The following is a 14,848-nucleotide window of genomic DNA, read 5'->3' on the forward strand; positions in this document are numbered from 1 at the left end:
CTTTTGGCTTTGTGTAATAGAGAAAAACTAGTGATTGATGCAGGTGGTAGATTAGCGCTTGGTTAATTAACGCTAATAACATTTTAGCGAAAATGGGGGAGACTAATTGAGCTCCACATGATGTGCTAGTTCTTTCTACCAGAATTGTTGAATATTGGTTTTACAAAGGCAATTTTTCAGCTAACTGCAATTAATAAATTCCAGAGTAACAAGACTCGGTAGGGCATTTGTGGTGGGATTTGGATAGATCAATATCTAGCTTGTTGAGTATTTCTTTATTAGTATAGCATAGGCTATTAGATAATCATATGCGGTTTCTGTCAGCAAAGAGAATTTTGAAAAAGAGTGTGTTTTGGTGTCTAAAGTGGAATTACAAGCAAATCACTGGGCAAGCAGTTCAGCCCTCTCAGTTGCCATATAGGTGAAATAATAATTGTTGGATAGCGGAGTAATTTTATTTTGCAAATTATTTATTAAACTTTTATATATTTTCTAGAAATTTCGAGTTCCTAATTTTTTTCGACTCGGCGCGTTTCTGCAGCTATTCCACTCTTGCAATGATTTCTAGCTTCTAAAATTTTTTGTCTATTTATATCTGAGTTAGATCAGCCGTATTGATGTGTGTATCTTATTTGATATGAGTGAAAATGCGAGTTTATTATATGTCTATTCAGTTTCATTTTCTTAAGGTTCACGTGGTTGTGTTCTTTCTATGTATTAGTTTTACATCTATTGCAGCTGTAATAGGGCAGGTTTGCGTTCGTAGTTAATGTGGGTTGGTTTTCGCATTTGAAGATTTTCCTTAAGATTTCAGCTGTTTTCATCATTGCATTCCGTTATATTGTTTCAGTCTTCCCATTAATTCCAATTTCTCCCGGTGTTTTTATCAGTTTTACGGTTCGTTGGTTGGTTGGTTGGTTGGTTGGTCTTGTTTTATGGCATATCAACCCTTTTTAGGTTATTTAATGCCGAATCCAGTGATTTTGAAGAAACTTTTTTAATAGAATATTTTTTTTTTTCAAGTCGGTTTCTATTTAACCCATAGTTGGGACCCTAATAGGTACTACCAGTCCGGGTCAGAGTGGACCTAGGAGAAATAGCAATTAAAGTGTGGCTCCACACTCCCCAAGGCCCGCAAGCTGGGGCCTCACCATCGGATATAGTTTAAGGTCATACCAGGACTCAGTTTTATGGGATAGTTCCCAATACTTTTACGATTATTGAAAGTATATCATCTTTCTTTATACTGCATAACTTTTCCAGTTCTCTAGCAAGTTCCATATTTTTTTGTCTTTCTGAATTTTTGTATCTCACCCAATGGTCTGCTGGGACGACAAAGTCTATGATTCGGCATTTTTCTTCATGTTGACTATTATGACACCTTGCCTTTTTTCTTGCCTTAATTTATCTCTATGTTTATCAGCCATTTTCGTTTTCCTGGATTAAAATATAAGGGGCTAATATTTTGGATCATGTTGAATATGAGATTGTATCAAGTTGAGCCAAGAGGTTGATTTACCAGCCCTGTTGTAGCAACAATATTCATGCATAGGCGAATGGTGGCTTTGTATAGATATAGAATTCTCTCTGATATAAATAATTTTCTAGCACGGTAAAGGGAGACTACCTTCTTTGCTAATGATAATTTACTCAATGTATTTGTTCAAATTCAAGTTACCTGTGAATGTTAGGCCGCGAAGGTGGAAAGATGTCATGAAAGGCTGAAAGATATCATGACTATCATTGGTTGAGCATTTATTTGCAGTTGTTAATAAAGGAGAGAAACTTCGCTTTAGTAGCATTAAATTTTACCAAAGATATACGCCCCCCCCCCCATCTCACTAAAGACGAAATGCCGTATTCTAGCATTTCTTCCATTACCAGCTGCGTCTATATGATTAGAGAAACCAAGCCAACTACTGTGGTGAAGATTAAATTCACTAAATATGTGTATCTAGGCTACGGTAAGTAGCAGGCGTTGTATACCAGAGTTTTCCTTCTCGCAAATACACAAAGAAAGAATATGAAAACCGGATGATAGACAGTCTACTTACTCTTTACGCAATTTAGGTGTGCAAGCTGTTCGTCATCTGCTCGAGGAAGGTTGTCGACCAACGCTAAAGTAGGCCCTTTCAACCAGTAGTTTAGTGCAATGACGCGTACGGTAAGTAGCAGATGTTTTACATCGGAGTTTTTTCTTTCTAGTATTTTCATTTCCATATATACATTCTTTTTTTTAACTTTTCGTTCGAAATTATTAGATCTTTCTATCATAATCAATTCATCATATCTATAGAACGATATTTAGAATGGCTTACAGAATATAAGAACATGAGGTTAGACTCATTTGCGGAATCAAAAGCCGTCATCCCTAGATCTAAGGAATACGTCATTTTAGTATTTATCATTTACAATTAATGTAGATTTATACTTTTTAATAACCTAGCTTTCATCGTTGGATAAAACGAGATACATAAGGCATTAAGAAATCAGATATGATGGATAAAAATCTACGATGTCGATCATAAGAGAGCGCATACATACCATATACCCCAGAAATACCATATACACCAGAAATACCATATACCCCAGAAATACCATATACCCCAGAAATACCATATACCCCAGAACCCCAGAAATACCATATACCTCAGAAATACCATATACCCCAGAAATACCATATAACCCAGAAATACCATATACCCCAGAAATACCATATACCCCAGAATACGATAAGTGAGATGACGAATTTAGTGTTCTACCATCCAGATATTTTGCTCTATAAAGTTGACTTTGTACCCAGCATATTTTGTTAGATTTGCTTGGATGTATCTTGAAAGAGCGTGATTTGAAATCGATAAAGACATTCGAAAATACTTTACTTTGTATTACAAAAATTTTGAAAGCTGTCAATAAAGTAATATTGGCTAATTTATGTGATTTTGAAATTGTTCTATTTTTAAGAAATTATTTATGAATAGAAAAAATAAAGACAGTTATTAAAAGATAAAAGCAAAATATAATACTATAGATTCATTTAATTAAACATTCACTCTCTCAATAACAGCATCAAAATTAATAGTAGAAGACAAATAAATGCTAGATATAGAAACGTTAGGCATATCAACTTTTTTCAATTCTTTAATGTTGAACGCAATATCTAGTCATAAATATGTAAGAAACATAAGTATATAACAATTTTTCTTTTTAATCTATATATCTATAAAAGTGAAAGTGTCTGTCTGTGTACATTTCCCTACGCAATAACTCTGTCAATTTTCAGTCTACATACTCGAAATTTGATATACAGGGTATTGAGATTTGGGTTAATCTTTATAATCTGTTTTTGGCCAGAAATGTGGCTGTTAAGGCGTCAAAGTTTAACAATTTGACCTTTGAGAACTCTACAAAACTCCTCCGCTAATTTGGGATCTAAACACTTGAAATTTTAGATATAGGTTCCTTGGACATGGATCTAACTTAATAACTTGATTTGAGCCCAAAACAATAAATGTTAAGGGGTCATAATAGGGGTCAAATTTTAAAAAATTGATCTCTGCGGTCTCTACCAAATTATAATTTCTGGTGTAAATATTTGAAATTTTACATAAAGGGCATTCAGAGATAGGGCAAGCTTTTTAATCGGTTTGCGTCGAAAATTTGAGCAACCAATATATAAATCTATGTATTATGTATGTATGTTTGCATGTCTGCTTAAAACTTTCGACAGAGGCGACCGATTTTCACAAGATCAATATCGTTTTGAAGTTCAACCCTTCAGACGACAGATATCGAAAAATTGGCTAAAAACATTATTCTTTTACCTTCAACTGGGCACTTTTTTTACAGGGATGGGTCGCTTTTTTCGCCGATATTTTCGAAAATCATCCCTTCTTTTCGATTGTCTAGCCTTTATTAAAACATACGTCACTTCCGGTTTGACGGTGGTCGGAACAGCAAAGACAGCAGGTTTTTTCCTGTTCTTTTCCTCCTTCACAGTACGGGTTCGAGCCTGCCTTCCTACTACAACTTTTTTTTTTTTTTTTGCTCAACACACGGGCAACGCTGGGCACCCATGCTAGTTATAAATATATATGAAACATATGTATGTAATAATCATTTGTGTAACAGAAGTAAGTTAAGATCTTTTTTATTTATAAATATGTAACATAAGTATGTTACAGCATATTTGTAGTCATAAACATTCCATATAACTACGTAACAATCTTTCTATCTATTCATAAATATGCATGTACATGTTAATTTACCAGTTTTCAGAAATGCACTGCTGGAAGCTGGAGACTGAATTATTTTAAAGCCATTATGAATGTAACAATCTTTTTATTTACTTATGTTCTCGAATGCTTAAACGCAATATCACTTGGAAACAATTCATTCTACAGAAGTGTGTATACTAATATTGAATAAATATGCAAAAACGGTAATTTCAAAATTGAAGATACATTACGTAGCGAGATGATTTATTTTTATTAAACAATAAATTGTTTATGGAGTTAAAATTAAAGTGACAGCATGTTGTTTATGTAGACTCTTCAAAATTAATGCTACATGTTAATTTACCAGTTTTCAGAAATGCACTGCTGGAAGCTGGAGACTGAATTTTAATTATTTCATAAACAATGGATGATTACTGTCATCTTTATATATATTGTGCATTAAATAGTTATTAAAACAGAGATTTTACGGTTTTCAGATATGCACTAAACTATATATTAATTGCAATTCTTACATCATATTTTGAAAGAAGGACTAGAAGATAATAGATTAAACTAAAAAACGATTATGTCTACTGGTGAGACGTCTATAAAATAAAACACACGTACTGCTCCTACCACATGACGTGTGTGGAAAAAAAGCCATTGTGAATTTATTTGTTGTTTAATCTATTTTATAATGTGTGAGCACAAAATATTCAAATATATCATATACAACCTGGCAACGCGGGGTACTTCAGCTAGTATTGAATAAATATGCAAAAACGGCAATTTCCAAATTGAAGATACATTACGTGGCGAGATGATTTATTTTTATTAAACAATAAATTGTTTATGAATTTAAAATTAAAGTGACGGTAGCGATAAAAAATGGACGCTATACAAAAAGCTGGTGTTATCGTCAATTTATTTGCATTATTGTGGATTTAAACCTACAGGATTAATACTTCCCAGTCTCATATATATTACTCGCATTCTCTAATGGCTGTAAAAAAACATCATGTTATTAAAATCTAAAAAAAAAGAACATGTAATTAAAGAGTTCAAATAATTTTTGTAATCAACATCACCTGTTATTAATTTTTGTTATGATTCCCTTTCATTTTTCACAGGTGTATTCGATTTCATTGTTTCGTTTATTAAAATAATCAATTCATGCAGCTGGTTTATAATTATATATATATACTAGCATTTCAGCCCGGCGTTGCCCGGGTGTTTGGAGGTGTATGCTGAGCAAAAAAAAAAAAAAAAAGAGTAATTTTTTTTTAATTTGACCCCTATTATGACCCCTTAAAATTTATAGTTTCGGGCTCAAATCACTTTATTAAATTAGATCCAGGTTCAAGGAACCTATATCTAAAATTTCAAGTGTCTAGACCCAAAATTGTCGGAGGAGTTTGGTAGAGTTCTTGAAGGTCAAATCGTTGAAATTTGACCCCTTAACAGCCAAATTTCTGGCTGACACCCGTCACATCGATTTTCCCAAATCTTAGTACCCGGTATTTCAAATTTCGAGTCTATAGACTAAAAATTGACAGAGTTATTGCGTAGGGAAATGTACACAGACAGACAGACAGACACGTTCACTTATATATATATATATATATATATATATATATATATATATATATATATATATATATATAGTAATTTATAAAATATATATGGCGATTAAGCTACACTGAATATTCGGCGTTTCATCCACCTTAGGATTCGTCAGGCTTATGCGCAAATTCTGTGGTTGTTTCTCGTTTTTATATATGTTTAGGATTTTAGTTATATATATATATATATATATATATATATATATATATATATATATATAAGTGAACGTGTCTGTGTATCTGTGTGTCTGTGTGTCTGTCTGTCAATTTTTAGTCTACAGACTCAAAATTTGATATAGAAGATACTGAGATTTGGGAAAATCGATAGGGTTGGTTTTGGGCCAGAAATTTTAGCGATTAAGGGATCAAAGTCCAACGATTTGACCTTTCAGAACTCTACCAAACTCCTCCGACAATTTTGGGTCTAAACACTTGAAATTTTATATATAGGTTCCTTGGACATGGAATAAATGTTAAGGGGTCATAATAGGGATCAAAATTTTAAAAAAAATTGACCGCTTATTTTTTTTTTAAATCGATCACAAAGATTTTCACAAATCTCAGTATCCTGTATATAAAATTTCGAGTCTGTAGACTGAAAATTGACAGAGTAACTGCGTAGAGAAATGTACACACACACAGACGTTCCCTTTTATAGATATATAGATTTAGAAATTCTTTGGCAATTGAATGAAACATATTTCATGCAAATGATGTAAATTAAATTGAATGTAGTGTATATGATTTTAATTATTTAAAGTATCTCTATGAATATTGTTTCTGTATAAGACTTCAATCTTTTCATTTTTCAGATGGATTTTGTGTATGCCAGGCATCAGGGAGGTATCGTTATCAGACATATGATGATGCATTAATTAATTTTGACGGACTGTGTTTCTTTCAATTGGTTGAAACCAAAATGAGCGCCGAGCGACAATTTTCAATTTATATTCTGAATGAAAGGAAGGGGCAGACATTTACGAGAACACTTTACATTGCAGTGGAGGGACAGACGCTGACAATCGAAACAGGAAGAAAATTAATGGTAAGTAAAATTTCTCATATAGGATTTTTTATTTACTAATAATGACCCGTTTGGTCAGCATTCGTTATTTATATTATCAAGTCTTTTACGAAAATATTCTGTAATTTCCAAATATATCTGACTTTTCCCAAAGATCTTTTTACAATTTTAAGTTGGAAACATTGTTACGTTTGTTTTTGTTTCTAAGTTCGTTTTTACTGATTTTCCTTACACGGCTTATATATTCACTGCCAACTTTCTCTCTCATCTTGGTATGCTGAATTGAATCGTCCCATTCTATGCCAAGATATTTGTATTTTTCCTGCTCTTCTGGGCCCTTGATATTAGTATTTTCATCAACTATATGTTTTCTGTTTGGATCTTCTTCCCAGCTCTGATGAAGCACTTGGCACATTTACGCATGAGGCACTTGGCACATTTACCCAAACCAACATTAATGATTATTAACTGGTCTCCCTTATATTAGGCTTGAAACCGACGGTACCAATGTTTTTCTGACCTTTTTTACAGTTTTAAATATATATATATATATATATATATACGTCACTAAAAATGCGACAATATATATATACGTCACTAAAAATGCGACAAAAACGACTGGATTTAATCTTGGCACAACAGCGTTCTTCATTAACTTTCGGTATTCATAACCACTCAGATATTATACTCGGCTGATCCCCACGAATTCACTTACTCTATTTCAAAAGTGAGAAAAATAAATTTTGATAAAAATAATAAATGTTGAAATTAGTTTAAAATAACTGTTTTGTAAGAAAAGAGTCAACCATGAAATTATAAGATTAAAACGAAGATAGGCATTTATTTCATTATTAATTTTATAGAAAAAAATGTGAACGTACTAAATATTGCAGAAAACACTAAAACTTTGATACTCATGCTTACTTATTTGCATATTGAATGTTTTAGATGGTACGGAAAGGGAAAATTGGTCACGAAATATTGATTGGCAGCAAAACACAAAAAAGAGAATGATGTAAATAAATAAATAACATAAATTAAGACGAAGAAAAAGATAAACGATATATTGTTTATATATTGGTTGTTTCTTACTCTGTAATATATATACTCATGCACAATGTAATAACATTGACCAAACAGGTCACAAGACTACGTTTCGGCCAACTATTCCCCTGGCCTTCGTAAGGTTGTAACCGCGACGGGATAGGAACTTCGAATCTCTTAACTGCATTCTCAGCAATCACTGCCATCCATAGTTGTTGTCGTCTCACCACGTTTTTGGCCAAGTAAACCTCCGGCCGGCTTTTGAAACCACTATCTTCAGACAATTCTTACCTGGAACCGTAGAGATTAAACGTCTCTTTCCACTGCGCCACAGGCCCCGAAGTATGGATGGCAGTAATTGTTGAGAATGCAGTTAGGAGATTCGGAGTTCCTATCCGGTCGCGGTTACTACCTAACGAAGGCCAGGGGTATAGTTGGCCGTGAAACAAGATCGAAGAAAGATGAAGGTAATAATCCGCAATAAATAAATCAATAATACTCATCTCAATAAAGAATTCCAATTAAATAATATATATAGGTCACAAGATTTTCTGTATTTTATAGAATTCAATATGTAAATTATGTAAGTTTGAAATAGTAAGTAAAAAAGAATTTAACAAGATTTATTTTCAACATTGCAGGTGAATTAACAATATGTACCATTGCCGTATAATAAACACGGATTCAACATAGACGAGGAACAGAATACGTTGACAGTGTATTTAGCATGGATGTTAACGATATTATATGATGGTGAACTGAAAATAACGATCAAAGTACCTCAGTTTTTAAAAGGGCATCTCGATGGGTTGTGTGGTGATTGCAACAACATTACTAAAGATGATTACCGTATGAAAGGAAAAAAAGAAATTTTGGATACGTCCGAAACGTCAGAGGACAGAATTGGACATAGTTACATGATAACAGGCGGAAAACCTCGTTCATCGTAAGTAATATATATATATATATATATATATATATATATATATATATATATATACTCGGGTTTTTTTATTCAAAAGTAATGGACTAGTGAATTCAACGAGGTTGTTAGATAGTGCTCAATAAAAAGAGCTGATAATACTTGTTTATTGTTATATAAACATGTTTACATCCCGTTGCTACAAATAGCCACTTGTTTCAATCAAACAACAGATATCATCATGCAGCGACTTGACTATTCAAAAGTTCAATGAATAATCTATTCATTGAACATCTGAATAGTCAAGTCGCTGCCTGATGATGTCTGTTGTTTGATTGAAACAAGTGGCTGTTTGTAGCAGCGGGATGTAAACATGTTTATATAACAATAAACAAGTATATATATATATATATATATATATACAGAGAGAGAGAGAGAGAGAGAGAGAGAGAGAGCGAGAGAGAGAGAGACAGACAGACATATATATAGTGTGTGTGATTAAAAATGATCAGGTGTTTGCTGTAGAAAGTTTTAAGTGTAAGAGCTCAGTGCATACATAAAGGTAAGAAGAAAAAATATTCCACAAACTTAGTCCGATCTCAGTATAAATTTATTTGGACCCAGTGTTGGCCTTATTAGATGAGACGAATTAGTCAGATCTGTAGCTGACTTAAAAGTTATTAACTTACAGCATTAGTAGGTATTATTTAGGAAGAAAGACGAATAAGGAGAGGGCGGAAAAACAAAGGGGAACAATTTGATTGAGAGAGGATACTTAAATAGAAAAAGAGAAACCAGTCTAGAGAGGAGATGGAAGGGTGAAAATAAACAAGAAAGCGAGATGGGGGAGTGTATACCATAGCAGCAGCCCAAGGAGAAAAGAAAAAATACCACTGCTGATGTTGGATAGTTTGCAGAATGGAAAATTAAACCATATTACTTTGCGGCTACTATTCTTAGACATCTTTCTACTTTTTGTACCATTGTAATCTAGTAATAAAAAATTAAAGACTGTAAAAATATATTTTACTTTTTATATATAAATATATTTTATTTATTGTTCACAGGATACTCCAAAAAATGTTATTAAATTTTCTTTAATCCGCGGACCTTCAAAGAAATGCGTTCTTCTCCGCAAAGCAAATATATCAGCAAATGAATATTATATCGAAGCTAGGAATTTACTGGTACTGGTATTAATTGGAACAGAATTACATGAAAACTAGTTATAAATGCAAAAAACAAACTTTTTTTCATGCAAAAGGGTATATAAAATAAGGTGGAAAATGTAAGATATCACAAGATACAAAAGTCAAGGATTAAAAGAAACACATGATATGGATAGTTCCAGTATTATCAATACGAAAAGATGATCGAAGATAATGTTCCCATAGGAAAAATCAGGAATTATGCTGTTGACACGCTGAATGAAATTAAAATCCAGAATATCCATAGTAATCAAAAAAGTTTAATTAATTGTATTTTATGTTTCCCGAATATATACAAAGTTCCTTATATATATATATATATATATATATATATATATATATATATATATATATATATATATATATATGTATATATATATATGTATATATATATATATGTATATATATATATATATGTATATATATATATATATATATATATATTTAGTAATGTGATTGATAATTTAAAAATCAAATTATAATTAAATTAAAAATCCGTTTCATAAGAAGGAACAACAAAAAAATCAATTATTTGTACGATCGTTTCGGAAAACAGTGGTTTTATTGTGGTAGACATCATGTTACGGACAATAATTATTACGTAAATCAACTAAGTACACGTCAACTGTTTCTTTGGAGTGAAATCGCCAGATAGTGAACTGTTGCCATGCAACAAAAGAACGCGTACCGAACGCTGTATGCAAGCTCTACTTATTTCCGTCCCAGTCTGATTCATTCCAAAGTTGTTGGCATACCGCATAGACCCCTCTGGTTAGCCTGAACGGGATGAATGTTGTTGGTTCTTTAATTTTGAACAGTTTACAGATACGATCAGCCTTCTCAAGCCATTCGACTTCAGACGGTTTAACGGTAGAACCATCAAATTTTGGTATTAAGTGAAGGTGGAATCTGTCCTTTTTTAAAAGTCACCTCTTATCTTAGATTGCACTTTAGCAGCTTGGGATTTTCTCCTGCCCTTTCATCTTGACTTCCTCAATGGTTTTACATAGCTCTTTCTCAAATGCCAACTACTCATCTTTAAGTTCCAATAATTACTGAGCTAATGGTGTAAGTACATGTGTTGGCAGTTGTGTACTTGTCGATATTGACGAAAAACAACAAAGGTCTAGTGAGGGACTATTATTGCTTTTTTTACGTTGTTACTTGCTGGGGGGGGTAGGAGATAGGTAGTCATTCAACAAAATCGATCCATGTTGAAGTGTCATTGGTACAGATATTCTTTGGTATTAAGCGAATATCGAATCTGTCCATTTAAAAAAAAATCCCGCTTATCTTGAATTGCATTTTGGCTGATTAGGCTTTTCTTCAGTCACATTATCTGGATGGTCATCATCAGGTTCCAATAGTTTCTGAGGTACTAGTGTACGTACACGTGTTGGCAGTTGTGTACTCATCGATATTGACGAAAAAAAAAACAAGGCCTTGACACCCAGCTTTCTGATGGGGTAAGTTTATTGCTTGCTGCCTGAGGCGCCCCGACTGGGGAATGCCGACGGAGATACTTAAGAGGAGCTTGCTTGACATCTCCGCTTTCCTGACCTTGTGTCACATCATGATGAGGCGAGCGGCATGTAAATCTCTACCCTCATTTTATGTAAAAAAAAAAATGTTGTAATGTTGACTCGCCGAATAAACTCAATCCTTCTAACGCACACGAGTACATAAGGCGAATGTACACAAGTGCATAAGGTGAAAGAAAAATATCTGGCCTCCATCTTTTTAGTAGCACCGTCAAAATTAATATATATCGAAAGAATTATTGAAAATTGTAGAAAAATCTTACAAATACCCACATATATGGCACTATTTAAAATATTTTTGACAGCATGGACAAAATTCAAATCTGCACGAATTTCTTGTTCCATTTCAAACTAGGCCAAAAAGCTACCAAGACAGCTCGTGATATCAATCATGCGTTTGGCCCAGATACCACTAACGAACGTGTGGCACAATGGTGGTTCAAGAAATTTTACAAGGGTGATGAGAGCCTCGAAGATAAAGACGGTCACGGCAGGCCGACTGCGGTTAATAAGGAACACTTGAAAACCTTAATTGAAGCCGATCCTCGTAAAACCACACGATAAGTTGCTGTTGAACTTGAGGTCGACCATACAACAGTAGTTCGCCATTTAAAGCAAATAGGGAAGGCAAAAAAGTTGCATATATGGGTATCGCATAAATAAAAAATCGTTATTTTAAAGTGTCTTCTATGCTCTTTCTGCGCAACCAAAACGACATATTTCTTGAATTTTTTGAGCGGATTGTGACGTGTGATGAGAAGTAGATACTCTACGACAACCAGCGACGTTCAGCACAGTGGTTGGACGCCGGTTGGATATATATATATATATATATATATATATATATATATATATATATATATATATATATATATATATATATATACAAATGGAATATCTGGTTCGTTCAAAATTGATACACTAGAAATTTACAGTGAGTGTTTATAATCTAACTGTGTTTTGAAATATTAAAAAGTAAATATTACCTTATTTAAAAAAAAAAAACTTTTATTGGTCGGGGAAAATTTCTAATTTCAGCCGAGCCAATTAGAGGAAATGCTTCCGGTTTACCATTTTGAAATGACGAAAAATAACAATTCTAACTATAACACCCTTTTTTTTTTAATCGTTAAAATAGTAACACAGACATTAATATTAAATAAAATAAAAATATTTTTCGTAAATGCGGAACTATCCTCGCCATGTTATTTCCGGTAGAAATCAACGGTACAATATTGCACCACGAGTTCTGTTTAATCGATAAATACACTAAAACCATTCACTTGTTCATTTATTTATCATAAGGCTTTTTGGACCATCAAACATTACGTTTTAATTGTTTAGTTTTTTTCGAAAAAAAAGAAAAAATAGCATCCAATTTTTTTTCTATCGAATTCATTTGCTGTTTTTAATGCAAACTTTTTCCCGGCAGATTTGCTGTTTAGTTGTACAAATAGCCCCGAAGCCTATTATCACAAAAAGGGACGCGTTGGGTCGACACCAGTATATAGAGCTTAATGTAAACAAACGTTTGTTTATATTCATGTGATTATTGAAAATGTAATTCTGGGATTAAAATTTAATCTAAATTAATCACGTTGTTTAACAAATAAAAACTAGAAAGATGAAGTTCTAAACTTCATCTTTAATTAGTTCCTTTTTTTATTTGTAAACCAACGTATTATTTGTATTGTTCAATTTTTTAAATTTTAAATTATAAAATAAAAATTTTAAATTATAAAATAAAATACATTTAATCATTTTGAAACTTTATCTGTTCATTATTTCTTTATTCTTATTTCTTAACCAATTAATTATTTGTATTGTTCGATGTTTTAAATGATAAAATAAAATTTTCAATTATAAAATAAAATACATTTAATCAACTTTAAAACTTAATCTTTTATTTTTTATTTTTTTATTTGTTAAAGAACGTGGTTCACATTAAGCTCTATATACCGGTGTCCATCCAACATATCCCTTTTTGTGATAATAGGCTTCGAGGCTATTTGTAAAACTAAACGGCAAATTTGCCCTTTTTCCCCCGAAGGTCCGTCTCACGTTCATATATAACAAAATACTTTTTGTAGATTTCGGTGTGCTAAAAACGAATCTGCAAACCGTGGTCGTCGCAAAAGAAATACTTTCCATGATATGAGGATATTACTTTTTCGAAACCTTGTTAATCACTTTTCCATGTAATTTTAACTTAATATGAGCACCCAATTTCGGGCCACCTGAGAGAGGGGGGATTTTCTTTTATGTTTATTGGCTAAAAGATTTTTGACAAGGAAGTTTGGTACGCGAGTTCATATTTACCAACATTCGTTTACGCTCGTGCGTAGCGTAAACAAAGACTAGGTATGCGAAATGGCAAATAGTCCCAGAGTTCAGGGGTTATTACCATGCAAAAAAAAAAATCAAATACAATACTTTTCAGCCAATAAACACAAAAATGCAAAGTGGGTTCTCATTCTAAGTTAAATTTACATCGCAAAGTGATCACCTACTTTTCGAAAAAGTAATTTCTTCATATCATGAAAACTACTTTTTCTGCGACGGAAACGGTCTGCAGATTCGTTTTAAGCACATCGAAATCTACAATACATTATTTTGTTATACACGAACGTTGGACGGGTCTCAAAGTAATATAATACCTGATTTTTGGGGGCAGATTTGCCGTTTAGTTGTATATATATCCTCAAACCAGGTAATCACTAAAAGGGATTCTTAAATGTCGTCACCTGTATCAAGCAAAAGTCTGTTTACATGTTTTACAAACTTTAAATGGGTAAAATATAATAACATACTTATTGAAAATGTGATCATGTGATTAACAAATTAAAGAAAAATAAACTGCAAGACAAAGTTTTGAAATTATTACATGTGTTTTATCTTATTTAGAATGAAAAACATTGACCAATAAAAATCTTTTTTTATTTTTACCTGTACGGTGTAAGCACAGATTAGTTAAAAAACATCCTTCCTATGTTAAGAAACGCTTTCAAAATAATAACATTATTATTTCAGCACAGCAACAAAAAATATATAAATACCCAAAATTTCATTTTTATTATTAAAACTATAAATTGTTAGATGAAAGTGCAGTCTTTTATGCATTTTTGGTATCATGCTGAAATAATACCTTTTTTATTTTTTATTTTTTATTTTTTTCATTGGAGAGGGGAGGGTGTTTTGTAACTATTCTGCGCTTTCAACTAACAATTTATTATTAAAAATAAAATAGCGTGAAATTATATAAAAAATATT

The 14,848-nt window shown here is 32.3% G+C and overlaps 1 protein-coding gene across 3 annotated transcripts in view; it reads left to right on the top strand.

Annotated features, from left to right (window-relative positions):
* LOC145239898 (alpha-tectorin-like) overlaps positions 1-14,848 on the top strand; it is a 425,326-nt gene that overhangs the window by 388,239 nt on the left and 22,239 nt on the right. For 2 of the 3 annotated variants that reach the window (XM_080103517.1, XM_080103518.1), the window contains one exon: positions 6,652-6,884. The gene's annotated coding sequence lies outside the window, so the exon portion shown is untranslated. Of the gene's footprint in view, positions 1-6,651; positions 6,885-8,554; positions 8,854-14,848 lie in introns of those variants that run through there. The other variant, XM_080103519.1, reaches the window with a different exon arrangement.

This window comes from Euprymna scolopes, chromosome 19 (genome assembly GCF_053919585.1).
Source record: "Euprymna scolopes isolate OS-2025 chromosome 19, ASM5391958v1, whole genome shotgun sequence".
Taxonomy (NCBI): Eukaryota; Metazoa; Mollusca; class Cephalopoda; order Sepiida; family Sepiolidae; genus Euprymna; species Euprymna scolopes.